Raw genomic sequence first — 17,841 nt, 5'->3', positions numbered from 1 at the left:
TGTAGAAGATTGACATGATGGTGGCCAGTAGCTTTTCCCACTTCAGTCTTCTCAGGAAGCACAGTTGGTATTGTGCCTTCCTGACAGTGAGGAGATGTTGAGTGCCCATGATAGGTCCCTAGTTAAGTGAACACCAAGAAGCTTGATGCTCTCCACTCTCTCTACTACAGAGTTGTTGATGTGCAGTGGAGGGTGGTAATTTCTGGACCTCCTGAAGTCCACGATTATCTCCTTCATCTTGCGTACATTGAGATCAACATTTTCAATGGTTCCAAATATTTTATCCATCCTCAACAATTCTACCTACACCTGTACAGTAAATTCATGGGGAGCTGAATCACATTGCCATGTGTCTGTTTCCACAGTTGAGGCAGACTCACACAGACCTGTAATGGGCAGTGACATCACCCTCTGCTGTACCATCTCCAGACTCCCAGACACTGTCCATCTTCATTGGAAACCAAGAGCCTCATCCCAGCAGGACAGGAAGAAGAACACTGACCAGATCCATCTGAATAACACTGTCTATTTGATGGTCCAACACGTTGGGGCAGGAAATCCAAAACTGGACACGTGGGAAGTATGGGAAAATGGCTCCATTGTTCTCACCGGAGACCTAGATATTGAAGTGGATCGGGGTGAGTCTGAAGCTGCCTTAGAGCAGGTGTTCAATAGTTTGTGATATCAATCTGTACCACATCTTGTAGAGTGAGCGCCAACTCCACTGTGGGCTTCCACTGTAGGATGTGGTCATTGCTTTTACCTGGGGTACAGGTGTAAATATAAAATGGTGGCACTAAGATGGATGCAGCCATCTGTTGAAGCAATGGGTTCATTTCAAATCATCTGCAGTAATCCAAGAAACTAAAATCCAGAAAAATAATCAAGAAAAGCCAATGCCATTCTAGTTTCAAATCACAGAGAAATGCAAATAAATTACAGCAAAACCACTGGTTTTAGGCACCTATGGGGATTGGTAGATGCCAGATAAGTTTATTTTCCAGTTGCTTGAGACTTACTCTTACAAGGCCTAACTAATGCACCTGCATTTAGAATAAACAGTTTAAAAGACAATAATACTATACAATACTTACAGAGAACAAACTTCACTTGCATGAATATATAAACCTCAAAGCATTTTACTTTACTTTCAGTCACATTTTTAAAAACATTTAACTGTCGCTGCATCTGTCCCTCCACAGAGTCACCTGAAAGACAAACAATAACATTATAGATAATTAAACCCCCTCCCCTCACCAAGTTTACTGATAAATCCTCTGACCAGGGCTAAGGAGACATTTTAAGTGAATCACTCCAACAGTGAGCAGCGTCAACCAGCTCTTCGTCCTTGGTAGCACCATTTGTATTTCACAGAAATTTATTCAAGCAGCTGCTACAAGCAAAGCACAACCAAGGCCCCCCGCTGGCTGAATATTTGCTCCCATCTTCACCAAGGTTTATGTGTTACTTTAGAGAACATTTGCTTTTAGAATTTTAAACACATATTTTTTACCTATTATTTTAATTTTCTTTATTCACAAATTATTTTCCTCGATTTATTTTTGCCGGTTGCTTGAATTCTAGATACCAGAGATTTTACTATACAAGTCCCAATGCAGGCATTCAAGGTTAGGGAGTTTTCTGAGACTTTCTTCTGGCTACGATGCCAGCAGTCACTCACTGAAATGAATGATGAAGGGTTGCCCTTCATCAGATCATCCAGCCCATGATCTGACTGATCAAAGAATGAGCTCCCCTTATGATCTCAGCTGGTTATTCATGTTGATAGAATATACTGCTTTTTTTCAGAAGTTGATTCAAAAATCCCTTGTGAAAGCAAGACCAAAAATGAATTTTGTTTTAATGATACACAAATGAAAAAGCACAAAGGAACCAAAGATGGCGAATACAATTGTTAAAGACGTTTATGGATTATTGACTCTGAGACAGATTGATTATTATCTCCACTCCAACTGCATCTCTTTAATGGGGGGGGGGTGGGGGCTGTTTGGGCTTCGTCAGCCATCCCAGTGTTTGAATTATAGCGACCTGGGCCAGCTCTCCACCGACTTTCCTGTGCTAGTGCTGGCCTCTCATCTGATGTCCCAGAAGCTGGGAATTCGCCCCTTTGGAAACTCAGAAGGTCAGTGTCTCAGCATCTATGAAGATCTAACTCCTTCCCTGTGCTCTCTTGTAGATTTCTATAATAAGACATTCACAGTTTACCGGTCAGGCACAGATGACAGTGAACTTGACCTGATTTGTGAAGCTTCTGTTGAGTTCACTGATACCAAATGGTCTTGGACATCAGAACATTTCCAGAATCAAGAGAAGATCATCGCTTCCACTCGCAGGTCTCAGCCAATCAATGTCAACAGGAGCTACTTCAGGAATCGATTGGGAACCACAGTGGGAAATCTGGGTGGCAAGAATTTCAGTCTGAGGATTGTCCCTGTGTTTTTTGATGATGACGGAGTTTACACGTGCTCTATTAGAACATATAAATATGTGACCATTAAACTAATCACAGTTAAAGGTAGGAGAAGGAACATTGGTAATATTTTCTATGATTAAGTAATTGGGAGAAGACTAATACAATGAACATATTGTTCCAATTTGTTCCTAAAATTGCTCATATTCTGACAAAAATGTTTTTGTTTCCCCTTCACCACCCCCAAATTCAGCCCTAACGACACATGTTTGAATCCAGCGCTGTCTGTAAGGGAGTTTGTATTGTCTCCCTGTGTCTGCGTGCTACCTGATGGAGTTAGTACGTTAATTTGGGCAGCGCAGGATGGTGGGCAGAGGGTCTATTATTCTACTGCATTTCAGAGATGAAATGTTTATATATGTTGATTTGATCAAAATTTCCTTTAAACTTTCAGAGTTGGGCAGAATTTTAAAATCTCTTTTGTTGTGTTTCATTCTAACTATTTCTTAAAATAATTAAAAAGTTTAATGAAAGTTTATGAAGATTAATTTATCAAAATTCCGCAGAGAGGATCAAAACCTGGCCAATGCTATCTTAAATCACAGAAGATCTTTTTTAATTTACACATAATAATATTCTCTGTGTCTCTCCCCATCCCCATCCCAAATCTCCTATCCTCTAGTTCTATCTTTCCCTTTTTCCTTTCCTGCAGCTCTGCATTCTCAGACACCCTCTCTTCCCCCCCCCCCCCCCATCAATCTCACCTCCCCTCTCCTGCCGGCTATCCATCCCCTTTTTCCTATTGGCTTGTGCTCCACTCCTGCCCTTCCTTTCCTCCTCCACTAGTCATTTTATTCAGGCACCTGCCTGCTTTTCACTCATACCTTGGAGAAGGGCTCAGGCCCAAAACTTTGGTTATATATCGTTACTTCCTAAGAACATGGAAAATAGATGCAGGAGTAGGCTATTTGGCCCTTCAAGCCTTCACTGCCATTCATTTTGATCATGGCCAATCATCTCCTCAGTACCCAGTACCTGCCTTCTCCCCATGCCTCCTGCCCCCCTTAGCCACAAGGGCCTGCATGACATGCTGAGATCCTCAAGCATTTTTATGTTTTTATTCCAGACAGACTGTAACTTGCTCAATTCCTTATTATGTTTGAACAATTTCACTCAAGATCTATTAAACATTGACCTTTTTTCCAAGGATTCCTTTTAATCTTTAAAGCCTCCTCAAGGGTCACAAATGAACATATTGAGTGGCAACCTCAAATGTAATTCATCCACTCTGAGAGTATGAATGATTTTAAGAATGAAACATATGTTTTGAAAGTTGGGGATTTTGCTTTTTTACTCATTTATCTTTAAAAGCAGCATCCATACTGTGGAAACTTGAGTCCAGCGAAAGCACAGTGCTTCAATTTTGATGGTCTTTTGTGCTGGCTGCATCAATTTGAGTTTGTTATCCTGCACAAAACAAACAGGTACTTGAGATGCTGTTCATAATCCCCATGGGTTTCTTGTTTCCAGTCACAGCTGAACCATCTGGTGAAGAGACCATCACCCTGACCTGCTCTGTGTCCGAGGTCACTGAGTCAATGAGATTGGTTTGGATCAAAAGCGATGGCAAAATTATTGGCGAGGAAACTTTTACTGACCACACAAGGGAAGGGAAATCTTTACAAGTGATTATTCCAAAAGCTGATGCTGAGACTGGGAAGTGGTTGTGTGGTTTGTTTAATCAAAATACACCCAAGATTTTAATTGAATATCAAAAGGAGAACAGTAAGTATTAGAGCTTTCATTCTTTAGAACCTCCATTAGAAGTTCTTGTGATTGGCTTCTCTTTTGGAAAGATAAGCTCCTGCATTTTATCCACTGTTGCATTCCATATTACTCACTGTTTTGTCACATTTGAATGGCATAAAATCAAAATTCAGATGCATAGTGCAATGCATGGGAGATTAAATCAAGTTCAAACTTTACGTAGACACACTGTGAAATAGGGGAATTGAGAGTGAGCGGGAGGGTCTTTCCAAACTGCAATTTTTGGTACTGATAACGTGGATCTGATAACATGGCAACAATGCTGAAGGAAGAACACTAAAAGCGAAAGACAAATCATGGAGATGGATGATACAGAAAAATTATTCATAAGAAGATGATATGTGTTTTGATCTCTCAAAACAGTCTCCTTATTTTGCTTCTGGACTCACGATGATTTAGCCAAGGCTATTAATGGAGGATTCTTCAACATAGCTATAGGGTATTAGAACATTACAGCACAGAAACAGGCCCCTCTTTTCTTTTCTGAACTATTATTGTGCCTCACCTAACTGACCTGAACCCTGTCCATTGCCCTCCATACCCCTCCCATCCATGTTCCTGTCCAAATTTTTCTTAAATGTCAAAACTGAGCCCACATTTACCAATTCAGCTGGCAGCTCATTCCACACTCCCACTATTCTCTGCATGAACACATTCCCCCTTATGATCCCTTTAAACTTTTCTCCTTTCACCCTTAAAACATGGCCTCTAGGTTTTTTTTAATCTCTCCTAACTTAAGCACACTTGATTTGGAAGTATTTGGCTTAGCATTGACAACAATAAGCTACTGTACTGTTAGATCAATCTTTGATTACCCTTGGGTTTATACTCCAAACATTACAGACTTGTGAGTCCTAGAAGATTATTACTATAGCTATATATCATGCAGGAGAAAGGAGGAAGAGGGTTTAATCAGTATTCTTAGGACATTTGCCATCCCACTCCACAGATCAGGCGGCTGGGAATTTCAACCAGTGTTCTGAGCAGTTGGATTTTGGATCATTAAATACAATGAGAAATCATGGTTTATAAGGCAAACATTAGATAAGGAAGTTGCCCTGACAGATCAGTTAATCAGAGTTAGCTTGGTGGATCTCTTTCAAAGATTAATACCTTAAAGTTAACTTTGTAGATCTTAATACCATCGATGCTGTGGGAGGACATCCCATGGAGTATATTTATAATGCATCTATCCACTGATCTTGTCCATTTACATCAAGAAGTTATCTCATCTAATGTTCTATTACATTAACAAAGAAACTGAAGTAACTACATTTTACTACATAGGGACACAGAATTTTAAGGGCAGTTTCCTTCCCACCATTATCAGACTCATGATGTTGACTTTACTCTGTAGTAATTGATCTCTCACAACTCTTCATACCTGTATTGTGTTTTACTTGTTTTCATTGGGATGTTTAGCTGGACCACAGATAAAACATGATAATAACCGCATGATAATAACGTGAAACTATTGAAATTAGATGCTGATAATTACAACAAAGTGGCTAAATCAAAATGGGTGATTATTTCATAAAATAAATGCCAGTGAATGATCTCAATTTATCTCTGACATTTGTTGACTAATATTCAGCTGAAGTATACAGCAGCCAAGATTGAGAACTGAGCAGAAGGATGTACAAGTAAAAGCACACAGAAATGCTGGAGGAACTCAGTGGGGCCTGAGCCCTTCTTCAAGGAATAAACAAATAATAGGAAAGTGTTAGAATACTGGCTAGGAGAGGAGTCCAGACTAACAAAAGGTGTTAATTAGATACTATAAGAGGAGAATTGATTTTGGCTCTGTGAAAGGAGACAGAGGGAAAAGGGAAGAAAGAGAGTGAGGGAGAGAGAGAGAGCTGGGGGAAAGGTGTCAAGGGGAAGAAGAAAGAGGGGTAGGGTTTTAATGGAAACCAAAGTCTATGTTAATATCATCCTGAAGGAGGGTGCCCAGATGGAAGATGGTGCAGCTCTTCAAATGTGCAGGCATATCATTCTGGCAGTGCATGAGAACATGGACAGACAGGTCAGCAAGAGAATGGGACGGGGAATTGAAATGGGTGTGAGATCCGTGCTATTGCGTTGGACAGAGCTGAGGCACTCAATGAAGTTATCTTCCAGTCTGCGTCCAGTCTACCTGATGTAGAGGAGACCACAACAGGAGGACTGGATGCAGTAAATGACCCCAGCAGATTCACAAGTGAAGTGTTGTTTTACTTGGAAGGACTAAACTCCTTTGGTCAAACCAATTGCTGTTTTATTTTGGCTTAGGCAACTGTTAGTCCAGTTTTGTGCTCTATCTCCTTTTTCATTCAGATGAAAATATTCATATTATTTAGAAACCATGAAGCAAAATTACTCAGATAAAAAAGGCCAAACCCCTAGCAAGTAAACAATAAGAAACCAAAAACACACATTTGACACAAAATTATGTCGCTCCAGCTCCTACAATTTAATATAAAATGCTTTCACCGCTGCTCCTTTTATAGTCTGACTGACAGAGTGTTTCACTGCTCAACAAGATGAAGAGTGTTACTGAAACCATGAACTTTGTCTTTCACAGCGAGGCTGTTTTCAAACATGTGGATCATTGCAGTTTGGGGCTACTTATTTGTTAAACTGGCCATTGGTGTTGGATTAATTTTCTGCTTGAAGAGGACAAAAATGGAAAACAAAATCCTGAATGTGTCCAGTCAGGCAAGGTACCACTGAGTTTGGGAATTGATCATATTGTTCACATTTTGCACAGTATTCTAGATGTAAAGGAATCAATGCTGTATGACAGCAATTCAAAATTATGTGAAATATTCTTCAACATTCAAACAGCAATAACTTCCCCGTCTCCCTTTCACACTGTGTAGGAAGTCACGGAGATCTCAAGTGCCATGGCTAATCAACAATGCTTAAGACTCTAACATTATAACATTTATGATTAACTGTGGCGGCACACCATTAGGCAGGTGAACTGGCCCCGCTTGTAATCCACGCGGCGGGGCAGCCAGCCAAAATGGCGCCATCGGGGGTTTCCCCTTCTTCTCAGCACAGGGCTCAGAAGCCTGCACTGGGGGACCATGTGATGCCCAGGTGACGGCAGCACCCCCCAGCATGGTTCTCAGCCAGGTCCAGGCTGGGAGTATGTCCAGCCCAGCAGCCTGCAATAAATCAGTTCTGCTCACTAAGCTCAACCTGTTGTGCGTTTTTTCAGTAGCAGTGTAGCTGTCGCTACTATTGTCTCGAGCTCATGGGTGATCACACCAACTGCCACTCTTCGAGCGCATTTTCCTCGGCCATCTGCCCGAGGACATCTGGCCATTACTGGCTCAAGAGAGCTTTACCGACCTGAGGAAGGTCGCTCAGAAGGCCCAAGAGCTATGACTCGAGCGATTTCCAGAGGGCTCGGCATGACCACGCCAAGCCTGCCCTAGCACTGCGGTAGAGCATCAGGCCCCAGCAGGGGCCACCAAGAGCATAACCAGGGGCACGGCATCCACTCCAGGCCTCTGCTTCTATCACCAGCATTGGGGAGCCAAGGCTCGGAAGTGTCCTCAGCCCTGCTCATTCCAGGGAAACAGCTGTTAGTAGCTGTGTCGGCTGGCCAAGGACACAGCCTCCTCTACCTGCGGGACTCAGTCAGCGGCCGGTGGTTCCTCATTGACACTGGGGCCCAGATCAGTGACATCCTGGCCATGGCCATCGAGTCCAGGAACCGACCTTGAGGACCTCCCCTCCGTGCAGCCAATGCAACAGAGATACGGACACATGGAGACAAGACAGTCCACTTCCAGATCGGCTGACGAAAGTTCTCATGGAGATTCATCGTCTCATCCCTTCCAACCGCCATCCTGGGTGCCAACTTCCTCCTCACCCACGGGCTTCTGGTGGACATTTGGGGTAGGCACCTGGTGGATGCACATACTTTCCAGGCTATTCGCCTCGACGCCTCCCACACAGAGCAGCCACAGATGGCCATGATCAGCATGCCCAGAGATGAGTTCCAGCGAATTCTGGATGATTTTCCAACCCTCCTCAAGCCACAGTTCTTCGCTGGCTCGCCGTGCCACATCCCCACACAGGGCCCAGAATTTTCTGCCTACATTTGGCCCATATACCTCTAAACCAATGGTTCTCAACCTTTTATTTTACCACTCACACACCACCTTAAGGAATCCCTTACTAACCACATATGATGCCATAGATGCTCTGTGGGATTCCTTTAGCTTGTATGTGAGAAGCACTGCTCTAAACCCATCCTATCCATGTATCTGTTCATTTTTTCTTGAACACTGTCATAGAACCTGCCACAACCATCTACTTCCGCAGCCTATTCCATACACCCATCACCCTCAATGTAAAATAAAGTTACCCCTTCGCTTTCTGTTAAATTTCTCCTCCACCTTAAACCGGTATTTCTCAACCTTTTATTCTTTCTACTTGCATACCACCATAAGTAATCCCTCACTATCCACAATCCACCTATGGCATATGATGCCATATGATGCCCTAAGTGCTCTATGGTTAGTAAGGTGGTATGCGAGTGAAAAGAATAAGGTTGAGAACCCATGTCCTCGGGTTACTGATTCCCCTACTCTGGGCAAAAGACAGTCTGCATTCATCCAATCTGTTCCTCTCATGCTTTGTGTGATGTTTTCCTATTGTTTTGAATAATTTCCACTGAACATTTCGGGATGGTCCAAAACAAGCCGTGAGAAACCCTGACAAATCCAGCAAAACTCCAATTTTGTGTATGCCAAACTGATTAACCTAAAGCCTTAGCTAGTTCTCACTGTGTCTTTCAGCTCTCTGATCTCTTTCTCCATTCCTATGACAGCAGAAACTTACAATGGGACGTCTGGTCTAAATGTTCATTCAATAGTCTTCTTGGATGGCAAGTGGAGGACTTTTTAGTACTCTTACTTTGCTCTTTATTGATTTTTTTATTCCTCTCTGTATTAGATAGTTTAGTTGTTTACATTTCTTCAGTTTTTCCAAGTATACTTTGTGTAGTTTTTCTTTGCACAACCAATAGGTGGTAATTCTGCCTCACCCACAGGAAAAAAGAATTCAGGGTTGTATGTCGTGTTGTGCCCTGAAAATGTTTGAAATCTGCGAAATGGGGACTCTGCCACATTTTAATGGCAGGATTATATGAATTGTAACACAGTGTGAACTCCCTCATCTTCCCCTTGTGTGATATTAAATGTTTTTATTTAGTTTTTCATCTGAGAATAGCCAGGGGTTTTTTAAAAAAATCACTTTTGTGCATAATTGTTCAAGTCTTTGTGAATGCAAAAGCCATTTTGGGTCATTTCGGCACTTTCTGACATCAGCTGAGAGACCATGTGAGAGTTGAGGTTTAACTTCCAATTTGGAACAAACCTGGATTCACTTCCACAGTTTCTAGATCACAAACCATTTATCACGATAAGTGAGCAAAAGTGAGCTCAAAAAAGATTGCTTCATTTTTTAAACTAATTTTTTTAGTTTAATAAACAGCTTCTGATGTTCAGAATACTTAAATTTAAAATTAACAATTGGATCGTTCTTTAAAATTCTAGGTATATGATACAGGTATTGCAAAATGACTGATGGAACAAATATCGAGCACATTAGAGCACAAGATGTGTGGAACTATGTAAACCACAACTATCTAAATCATCCTTCGTCACATCACTCCCATAACCTCTATTTTTCTTACATTCATGTGTGCCAATCTTCAACTCTTTTCAATGTTTCTCTTATACCAGCCTCACTCTCACCTTTGAAAATTAAATTATTTAGAGAGGCCATATAATTGTGAAGAACATTCCCACTGTGGTGCAACTACCGTATAGCTATTAGCCCTGTCTGCATGTATGTACTGTATGAGGCGGCCTGCCCCTTGCACTTGTGACTCCCCCCCCCCCCAGAAATCCCCATAAAGGCTGTAATGCCCCAACTCTTCCCTCAGTACCTGCCTTGGAACCAGGCCAGCAACATGTGAGATGTGTTGATGTCTTAAGGTGATTAAAGCCTATTAATCATGAATCTCTGTCTAATGTGGTTGATCGATAGCACTACACCCACTCACCTTTGATCTCAAATATTTCATATTGTGCGAGAATGTTCTTTCTTAGCTGAATTCAAATCAAGGTGAACAATCCTGCAAATTAAAAAAAAGATTTCTGATTTTCAGATCAATTGAATCAGGATCTCAAATGTCATTCAAATCAAAGACTTGCTGCTAAATTTATGGGAATCATCATCTAATGTATTTTCCTAAGCTAGATAAAAATCGTCTTACCCTGAATGATTTTCATGATAAAATGGCAATTACTCCCCTGTTTCCATCTTTCTGGAATCAAGGACAACATGGAGGGTGGGACCTAGTTAACGATGACAAGTTTATCGCCATATACATTGCAATATGTACACATGCACCAAAATTATTAGTTCCTGCAGCCAAACAGGTACTTTGTAAAATAAAACTCAATAGTATACTTAGTTGAATTAAAAAGAGACAACAAATGTTCATAACACTATCCAAGTGGCAAAAAAAATGTGACATTGCAATAGTGGACACAATCTTTTTGTGGTGTCAGAGGAGTCCATGATTAGTGTATCAAAAAGGTGAAGTTCAAGAGCCTGAGAGCTTTTGGAAAGAAACTGTTCTTGAACATAGATGTGCTGGTCTTCAGGCTTCTGTACCTTTTGCCTAAAGGTTCCACTGAGAAAAGGTTGTGGGTGAAAACGGTGTACTTTATGTAGCACAGATAAAGATGTATAACCAACAATTTGGGCTGAGCCCTTCATCAAGATATTATGTTTTGACCAGTTGAGTTTCTACTTAAAATACCACTTGATTGGTTCCATAACCCAGCCAGACCCCACCCTATAACAAATTTTTAAGCTATTGGTATTTTATATAGAAAAGCTGCTGTAGTGTACACAATTTGAATCACTTTGTGAGAATGCTTCACCCACCCACCTACCGGCCATGCTCATTAGCTCAGCCAACACACGTGGTACCGTTTAATTCATCGTATTGCTACAGTGGAACCCCGATTTAACACGTTTGGATATAATGCGATGAGTCATTGGATCCCAAGATATACAAGGTCTGAACTGCTTAATGTCCACATCCTGTGTTTTGAGATGGGACACGAAGCGAGCACATTTTAAAAGATGCAATACCAGGGATGGCCACCCTGTGGTGCAGTGGGTGTTTAGATTCTTCTTCGGCTTGGCTTCGCGGACGAAGATTAATGGAGGGGTAATGTCCACGTCAGCTGCAGGCTCGTTTGTGGCTGACAAGTCCGATGCGGGACAGGCAGACACGTTTGCAGCAGTTGCAAGGGAAAATTGGTTGGTTGGGGTTGGGTGTTGGGTTAAGAACATATGTCACAATGGAATTTTGGAACACCAGATTCTGAATTTGGCAACAATTTCAACAATTGTAAATTCTAGATAATTGCTGTTCGCTGAAAGGTTCAGAATGGAAAGTGAATTATGATTTGTTATTATTGAATTACTGCTGCTCCCAGCCTGCATTGTCTGAAATGTAAAAAGTACCAACAATTGTACGCTATTGGGCCCTTTGAATTGAGTCCATCTCTCAAGTCAATCATGAATGATCATCCACTTCAGATCACCATTCCTACTCTCTTTTTAAGAAAAACAGTGACATTGACCAGAAGAGTGAAATCCTCACACAAATCCAATTAGAACCACAGGACATTACAGCACAGAAACAGGACTTTGGGTTCTTCTAGTCTATTCCAAACTAGTTTTCTGCCTAGTTCCACTGACCTGCACCCAATCCATACCCCACCTATCCCTTGTACCTGTCCAAATGTTAATTGTTAAAATTGAGCCCACATTCACCACTTCAGCTGGCAGTTCATTCCACACTCCCACTACTCTCTGTTTGAGGAAGTTCCCCCTCATATTCCCTATAAGCTTTTCCCCTTTCAACCATAACTCATGCCCTAACCTCATGGAAAAAGCCTACCTACAATCACTCTGTCTATGCTCCTCATAATTTTAAATAGATCCATCAAATTTCTTCCTCTTTGAAAAAAAGTCCTAACCTGTTTAACCTTTCCTTATAACTCGGTTCCTGAAGTCTGGGCAACATCCTAGTAAATCTTGTCTGCACTCTTATTGACAACTTTCCTGGAGTTGGGTGATTGATAACTCTTTTATAATAGGTTCACTGTTAGGCATACTGGTCTGTAATTCCCTCTCCCCTTCCTCTTCTTGGTGCTTTCATGGTCCAAATCCATAGATCTCTTAAGGTTGCCACATAGGTTTATTGAATAGGCATGCTTACTTTCATTTGTCAGGAGTTGTGTTCAAGAGCTGTGAGGTCACGTTGCATCTCTATCAAACTGTTTGGACCACACATGGGCTATTGTGTTCAGTTCTGGTCATCTCAATACAGGAAGGATGTCGAAGCTTTGGAGAGGGTACAGAGGCGATTTACCAGGATGTTCCCTGGATTAGAGAACGTGTCTTATGATGCAAGATTAATATAACTATGACTTTTCTCTTTGCAATGAAGGATGAAAGGTGGCTTGAAAGGGGTTGACAAGATTATGAGAGGCATAAATAGAGTTGACAGCCAGCACCATTTTTCCAAGGGTGACTGTAGCAAATACCAGTTTATGGTGAGGGGAGGAAAGTTTAGGGGAGACATCAGGGGTAGTTTTTTTTTTACACAAAGAGTGTTGGGTTATTGGAAAGCATTGCTGAGGGGGCTGGTACAATAGAGACAGTTTAAAGACTCTTAAGGCCCTTTCACACCGGCAACCCGCTAAATAGGTGAATGAATGACCTGTATTGCAGTATCGGGTGAGCCATTCACACTGGACCATGAATTCCCTGGTTCGTGTGGCTATCGTGGAAGTAGGGCCCAAGCTCCAGCGGTGTTGTCCCGAGTGACGTATTACGTACTCACAGAGCAGTGAAATTGCAGTGGGAATAAAGCACAGCCATGCACAATGTATAAAAGAGCGTGGGGGAAAAAACCTGCACATTTATTAAATCATATGCAAACAATATATAAAGCCTATGGGAAAAACTACTGCAGTGGGCTTCAGACTGTTCATACTTAGGAAAAATCCACAGACCAGCTCCCTCACAATCTGGTAGGAAAAATCCACAGACCAGGAAATCCACAGACCAGAAAATCCACAGACCAGGAACTTAGGAAAAATCCACAGACCAGCTCCCTCACAGGCTAGTAGACCTAGTATCAAATATTTGTGCTTTGTGATCAACACCCACACTAAAAACCTTCGAAATATAACTGCACTGCTATTAAAACTAGCAGACTGATACACACACATGAGCACTGATGTCACCAACAGTACCTGGTTGAGCAGGTTGCAATCAAGGCACAGAAATTCTCCATCACAGAAAGCATTAGGTGTGAGCTCATTCCTAACATGAACCTGAAAGGTACAGGATTTTCTTGGCATCATCTTAAAGAATATAGGGTCAATGATTTCAATTTAATAAAATGAATGGCAGCTAAAAATCCACAGGAATAGCATTTTTTCTTCCTTTGTTCCATTCTTGGTTTTTCTAAAATGCAAACAATCCCATTTTGCTATAGATGGACTTTGAGCTAGTTGCAGAAGGAACACAGCTTTAGTTGCATCATGCTTGACATGATTCTGAATCACAAAATGACAGCACATGCAGAACCCGTAAGAAGGAAAGAAATACGCTCAACAAATTTCCTCAGACGAAGAGACATGAATTGCTTCAAAACACAAACTGCTGGAGGAAAAGCATAAATGGGAGAACAAGAAATGTTGATGCTTTGGGTCAATACCCTTCAAGTCTAAGAGTTCAGAGGGGAGATAGCCAGTAGAATGTAGATAGGGTGTGGGGGGAGGGCTGGGGTGCATGTTAGACAAAAGAGATCTCCAAGGTCTGGGACAAAGAGTCCATTTCTGAAGGAGGTGAGAGACTCAATCTCACAGTGAGTGGAAGGGGGATTGTCCATACCCCTCAATACCCCACCTATCCCTTGTACCTGTCCAGTATTGATCTCATCCTAAGGACAAGACTAAACAGGTCTTCTTAACATCTCATTTATCCACATATTCCATCCACACAGGATGCATTCTGTAGAGAAGCAGAATTTATTCTTACTCATTTCTGATAACCAGCTCTTGATGTTTCCAATTCATAATTCAACTTAAGCCCCGCTTAGCCTACTTTATAAAGCTCATCCACAACTTTGTCAACGCCCTTCCTTCAATCTTCTCTATAGAAAATGTTTCCTTGCATTACACACTAAAATTAACATTAAAAGTTAACGTTGAAACAGAGTTGCAACCTTCCTCTTTTACACGGATGTTAGCTCAAAGTTCCTGTTATTTTGCCATTATATGACATAATTTAAAATAAAACGCCCAAAAGTCTGAATACATTCAAAGTCATTTCTGACTAGACCACTTGTGAAATATTGAAAATTAATTTCAAAATATGTTCATCTTGGTTTGAAGACTGAAGATACAGCACCATTAACAAGCTAAAATGGGTGCAATATAAAGGCAGTTTTGTATTCTTTGCCTTTTAACCTTGGCCAAATCCTTTTTAAAACAGTAAATGCAACAATTCCTCCAGAGACATTAACAGGTCTGGCTTCACATTGAACCAAATAGGTAGAATAATCAGACCATACAGTGACGAGAGCTTCAAATCTGAACACTTCTAGTCTGGCTAGAAAAGCAACACACATGTTTCAAGCAGGTCTGCACTCAGCACCCACATGTTGTTGCCAAAATGAAATGATTAAACCTAAAGGTATTTCCATCAAAATATCTTGCATGCCAATGCTCCAAATATCACTTACGATGACAGTTTGTTCAGGGAACATTGAATGCCACTTGGATGAGAAATGACAGAATCAGGATGGATGGAAACCAGAGTACCCAAAATACCCCACATTGGTCATGGGGAGAATGTTTCTTCTTTGGCTTGGCTTCGCGGACGAAGGTTAATGGAGGGGTAATGTCCACGTCAGCTGCAGGCTCGTTTGTGGCTGACAAGTCCGATGCGGGACAGGCAGACACGGTTGCAGCGGTTGCAGGGGAAAATTGGTTGGTTGGGGTTGGATGTTGGGTTTTTCCTCCTTTGTCTTTTGTCAGTGAGATGAGCTCTGCGGTCTTCTTCAAAGGAGGTTGCTGCCCGCCAAACTGTGAGGCGCCAAGATGCGCGGTTTTAGGCGATATCAGCCCACTGGTGGTGGTCAATGTGGCAGGCACCAAGAGATTTCTTTAGGCAGTCCTTGTACCTCTTCTTTGGTGCACCTCTGTCTCGGTGGCCAGTGGAGAGCTCGCCGTATAACACGATCTTGGGAAGGCGATGGTCCTCCATTCTGGAGACGTGACCTACCCAGCGCAGTTGGATCTTCAGCAGCGTGGATTCGATGCTGTCGGCCTCTGCCATCTTGAGTACTTCGATGTTGGTGATGAAGTCGCTGCAATGAATGTTGAGGATGGAGTGGAGACAACGCTGGTGGAAGCGTTCTAGGAGCCATAGGTGATGCCAGTAGAGGACCCATGATTCGGAGCTGAACAGGAGTGTGGGAATGACAATGGCTTTGTGAGGTTTTTCAGTTGGTTGTTTTTCCAGACTCTTTTGTGTAGTCTTCCAAAGGCGCTATTTGCCTTGGCAAGTCAGTTGTCTAACTCATTGTCGATCCTTGCATCCGATGAAATGGTGCAGCCGAGATAGGTAAACTAGTTGACCGTTTTGAGTTTTGTGTGCCCGATGGAGATGTGGGGGGGCTGGTAGTCATGGTGGGGAGCTGGCTGATGGAGGACCTCAGTTTTCTTCAGGCTGACTTCCAGGCCAAACATTTTGGCAGTTTCCGTAAAACAGGACATCAAACGCTGAAGAGCTGGCTCTGAATGGACAACTAAAGCGGCATCATCTGCAAAGAGTAGTTCACGGCCAAGTTGCTCTTGTGTCTTGGTGTGAGCTTGCAGCCACCGACCTGAAGGTCGGTCTGCCCTCATTGCACATGAACTCCTCAGACTTGACATTGACATAGCCGCTCTCAGTGAAGTCCGCCTTGCCAGTGAAGGCAGCCTCCAAGAGCGCAGCACAGGCTACACACTCTACTGGTCTGGCAAGCCTATGGATGAATGACGCCTATCTGGTGTAGGCTTCATGGTCAAGAACTCCATTGCCTCCAAACTCAAAAACCTTCCGACAGGCCACTCAGACCGGATCATGTCCATGCGACTCCCCCTTCAAAATACGCGTCGCATCACCCTCATCAGTGTCTATGCTCCAACCGTCCAGGCGGAACCAGCAGAAAAGGACTGATCTGCGCAACCTCATTCAACGCACCCCTACAGCCGACAAGGTTGTCATCCTTGGCAACTTCAATGCTCGCGTTGGCAAAGACTCAGAAACCTGGCCAGGAATCCTCAGCAAGCATGATGTCGGCAAGTGCAACGACAACGGGCGCCTCCTGTTGGAGCTCTGCGCAGAACAGCGGCTTGTCATTACAAATACCCTTTTTCAGCAGAGGGACAGCCTGAAGACTACCTGGATGCATCCCCGATCCAAACACTGGCACCTCCTGGACTATGTCCTGGTGCGAGAAAGAGACAAATGAGATGTGCTCCACTCCAGGGTCATGCCCAGCGTGGAATGCCACACTGACCACCGGCTTGTTCGCTGCAAGCTCAACCTTCACTTCAAGCCAAAGTCCAGGAACAGTAAAGCCCCCAGAAAGAGGTTCAATGTTGGAAACTTGCAGTCAGACAAAGTGAGAGGAAACTTCCAGGCAAACCTCAAAGCAAAGCTCGGCGATGCAATCCGCCTCACAGACTCGTCTCCTGAAACCCTCTGGGATCAGCTGAAGACTGCCATACTGCAATCCACTGAAGAGGTACTGGGCTTCTCCTCCAGGAAAAATAAGGACTGGTTCGACGAAAACAACCAGAAAATCCAGGAGCTGCTGGCAAAGAAGTGAGCTGCCCACCAGGCTCACCTTGCAAAGCCGTCCTGGCAGAGAAGAAACGAGCCTTCCGTCGCGCATGCAACCATCTTCAGCGCAAACTCCGGGAGATCCAAAATGAATGGTGAACTAGCCTCGCCAAATGGGGAGAATGTACAAGCTCCTTAAAGACAGCGCCACATTCGAACCTAGATGACTGGTGCTGGAAGAGCTTTGGTCTAACTGTTACGCTAACTGCAACTGTGGGGTGTACTGTTACCTCACAAATGGATAATATTGAAATTACAAAATTTTGATGATATTCTCTGAAGGATTCACTCTTTTCAGAATGAAATATTTTTTATCATTACTACCTCACCCATCTGAGACCTCCCAGAAGCATTTAATGTAACAAGATACTAAAACGAATAACATCTAAACTTCCTGAGTTTTGTGCTCTTTTCAAATTTTAACTCAGCTCAAAATTACCACATCGAGTTGAAAAGGAAATGGTTTCACAAGAAATGGCTTTGGTTACTCTACACTGTGAGGTGGGGAGCTCAGATTGTGATGTGTTGCTGTGCTCAGACGTTTCAACTCAGTCCCTAGACTCCTTCGGTAGGCTCTTCCCACAAGG

General features: G+C 42.7%; 1 protein-coding gene and 1 long non-coding RNA gene across 6 annotated transcripts in view; one reads left to right on the top strand and one right to left on the bottom strand.

Annotated features, from left to right (window-relative positions):
* Positions 1-1,123: 1,123 nt before the first annotated feature.
* Positions 1,124-17,841, bottom strand: part of LOC138743179 (uncharacterized) — a 27,141-nt gene continuing 10,423 nt past the window's right edge. For 2 of the 3 annotated variants that reach the window (XR_011344689.1, XR_011344688.1), the window contains 2 exons: positions 10,326-10,397; positions 1,908-2,488 (listed from right to left, as the gene is read on the bottom strand). This is a non-coding gene — a long non-coding RNA (uncharacterized lncRNA). Of the gene's footprint in view, positions 1,209-1,907; positions 2,489-10,325; positions 10,398-17,841 lie in introns of those variants that run through there. The other variant, XR_011344690.1, reaches the window with a different exon arrangement.
* LOC138743178 (uncharacterized) overlaps positions 17,736-17,841 on the top strand; it is a 21,396-nt gene continuing 21,290 nt past the window's right edge. The window contains exon 1 of one of the 3 annotated variants that reach the window (XM_069898104.1): positions 17,736-17,840. The gene's annotated coding sequence lies outside the window, so the exon portion shown is untranslated. The remainder of the gene's footprint in view (position 17,841) is intronic. The other 2 variants (XM_069898101.1, XM_069898100.1) reach the window with 2 other exon arrangements.

Source organism: Narcine bancroftii, chromosome 9, assembly GCF_036971445.1.
Source record: "Narcine bancroftii isolate sNarBan1 chromosome 9, sNarBan1.hap1, whole genome shotgun sequence".
Taxonomy (NCBI): Eukaryota; Metazoa; Chordata; class Chondrichthyes; order Torpediniformes; family Narcinidae; genus Narcine; species Narcine bancroftii.
Note: the sequence above shows the minus strand (reverse complement) of the source record. Positions and strands in the feature narration are given on the sequence as shown.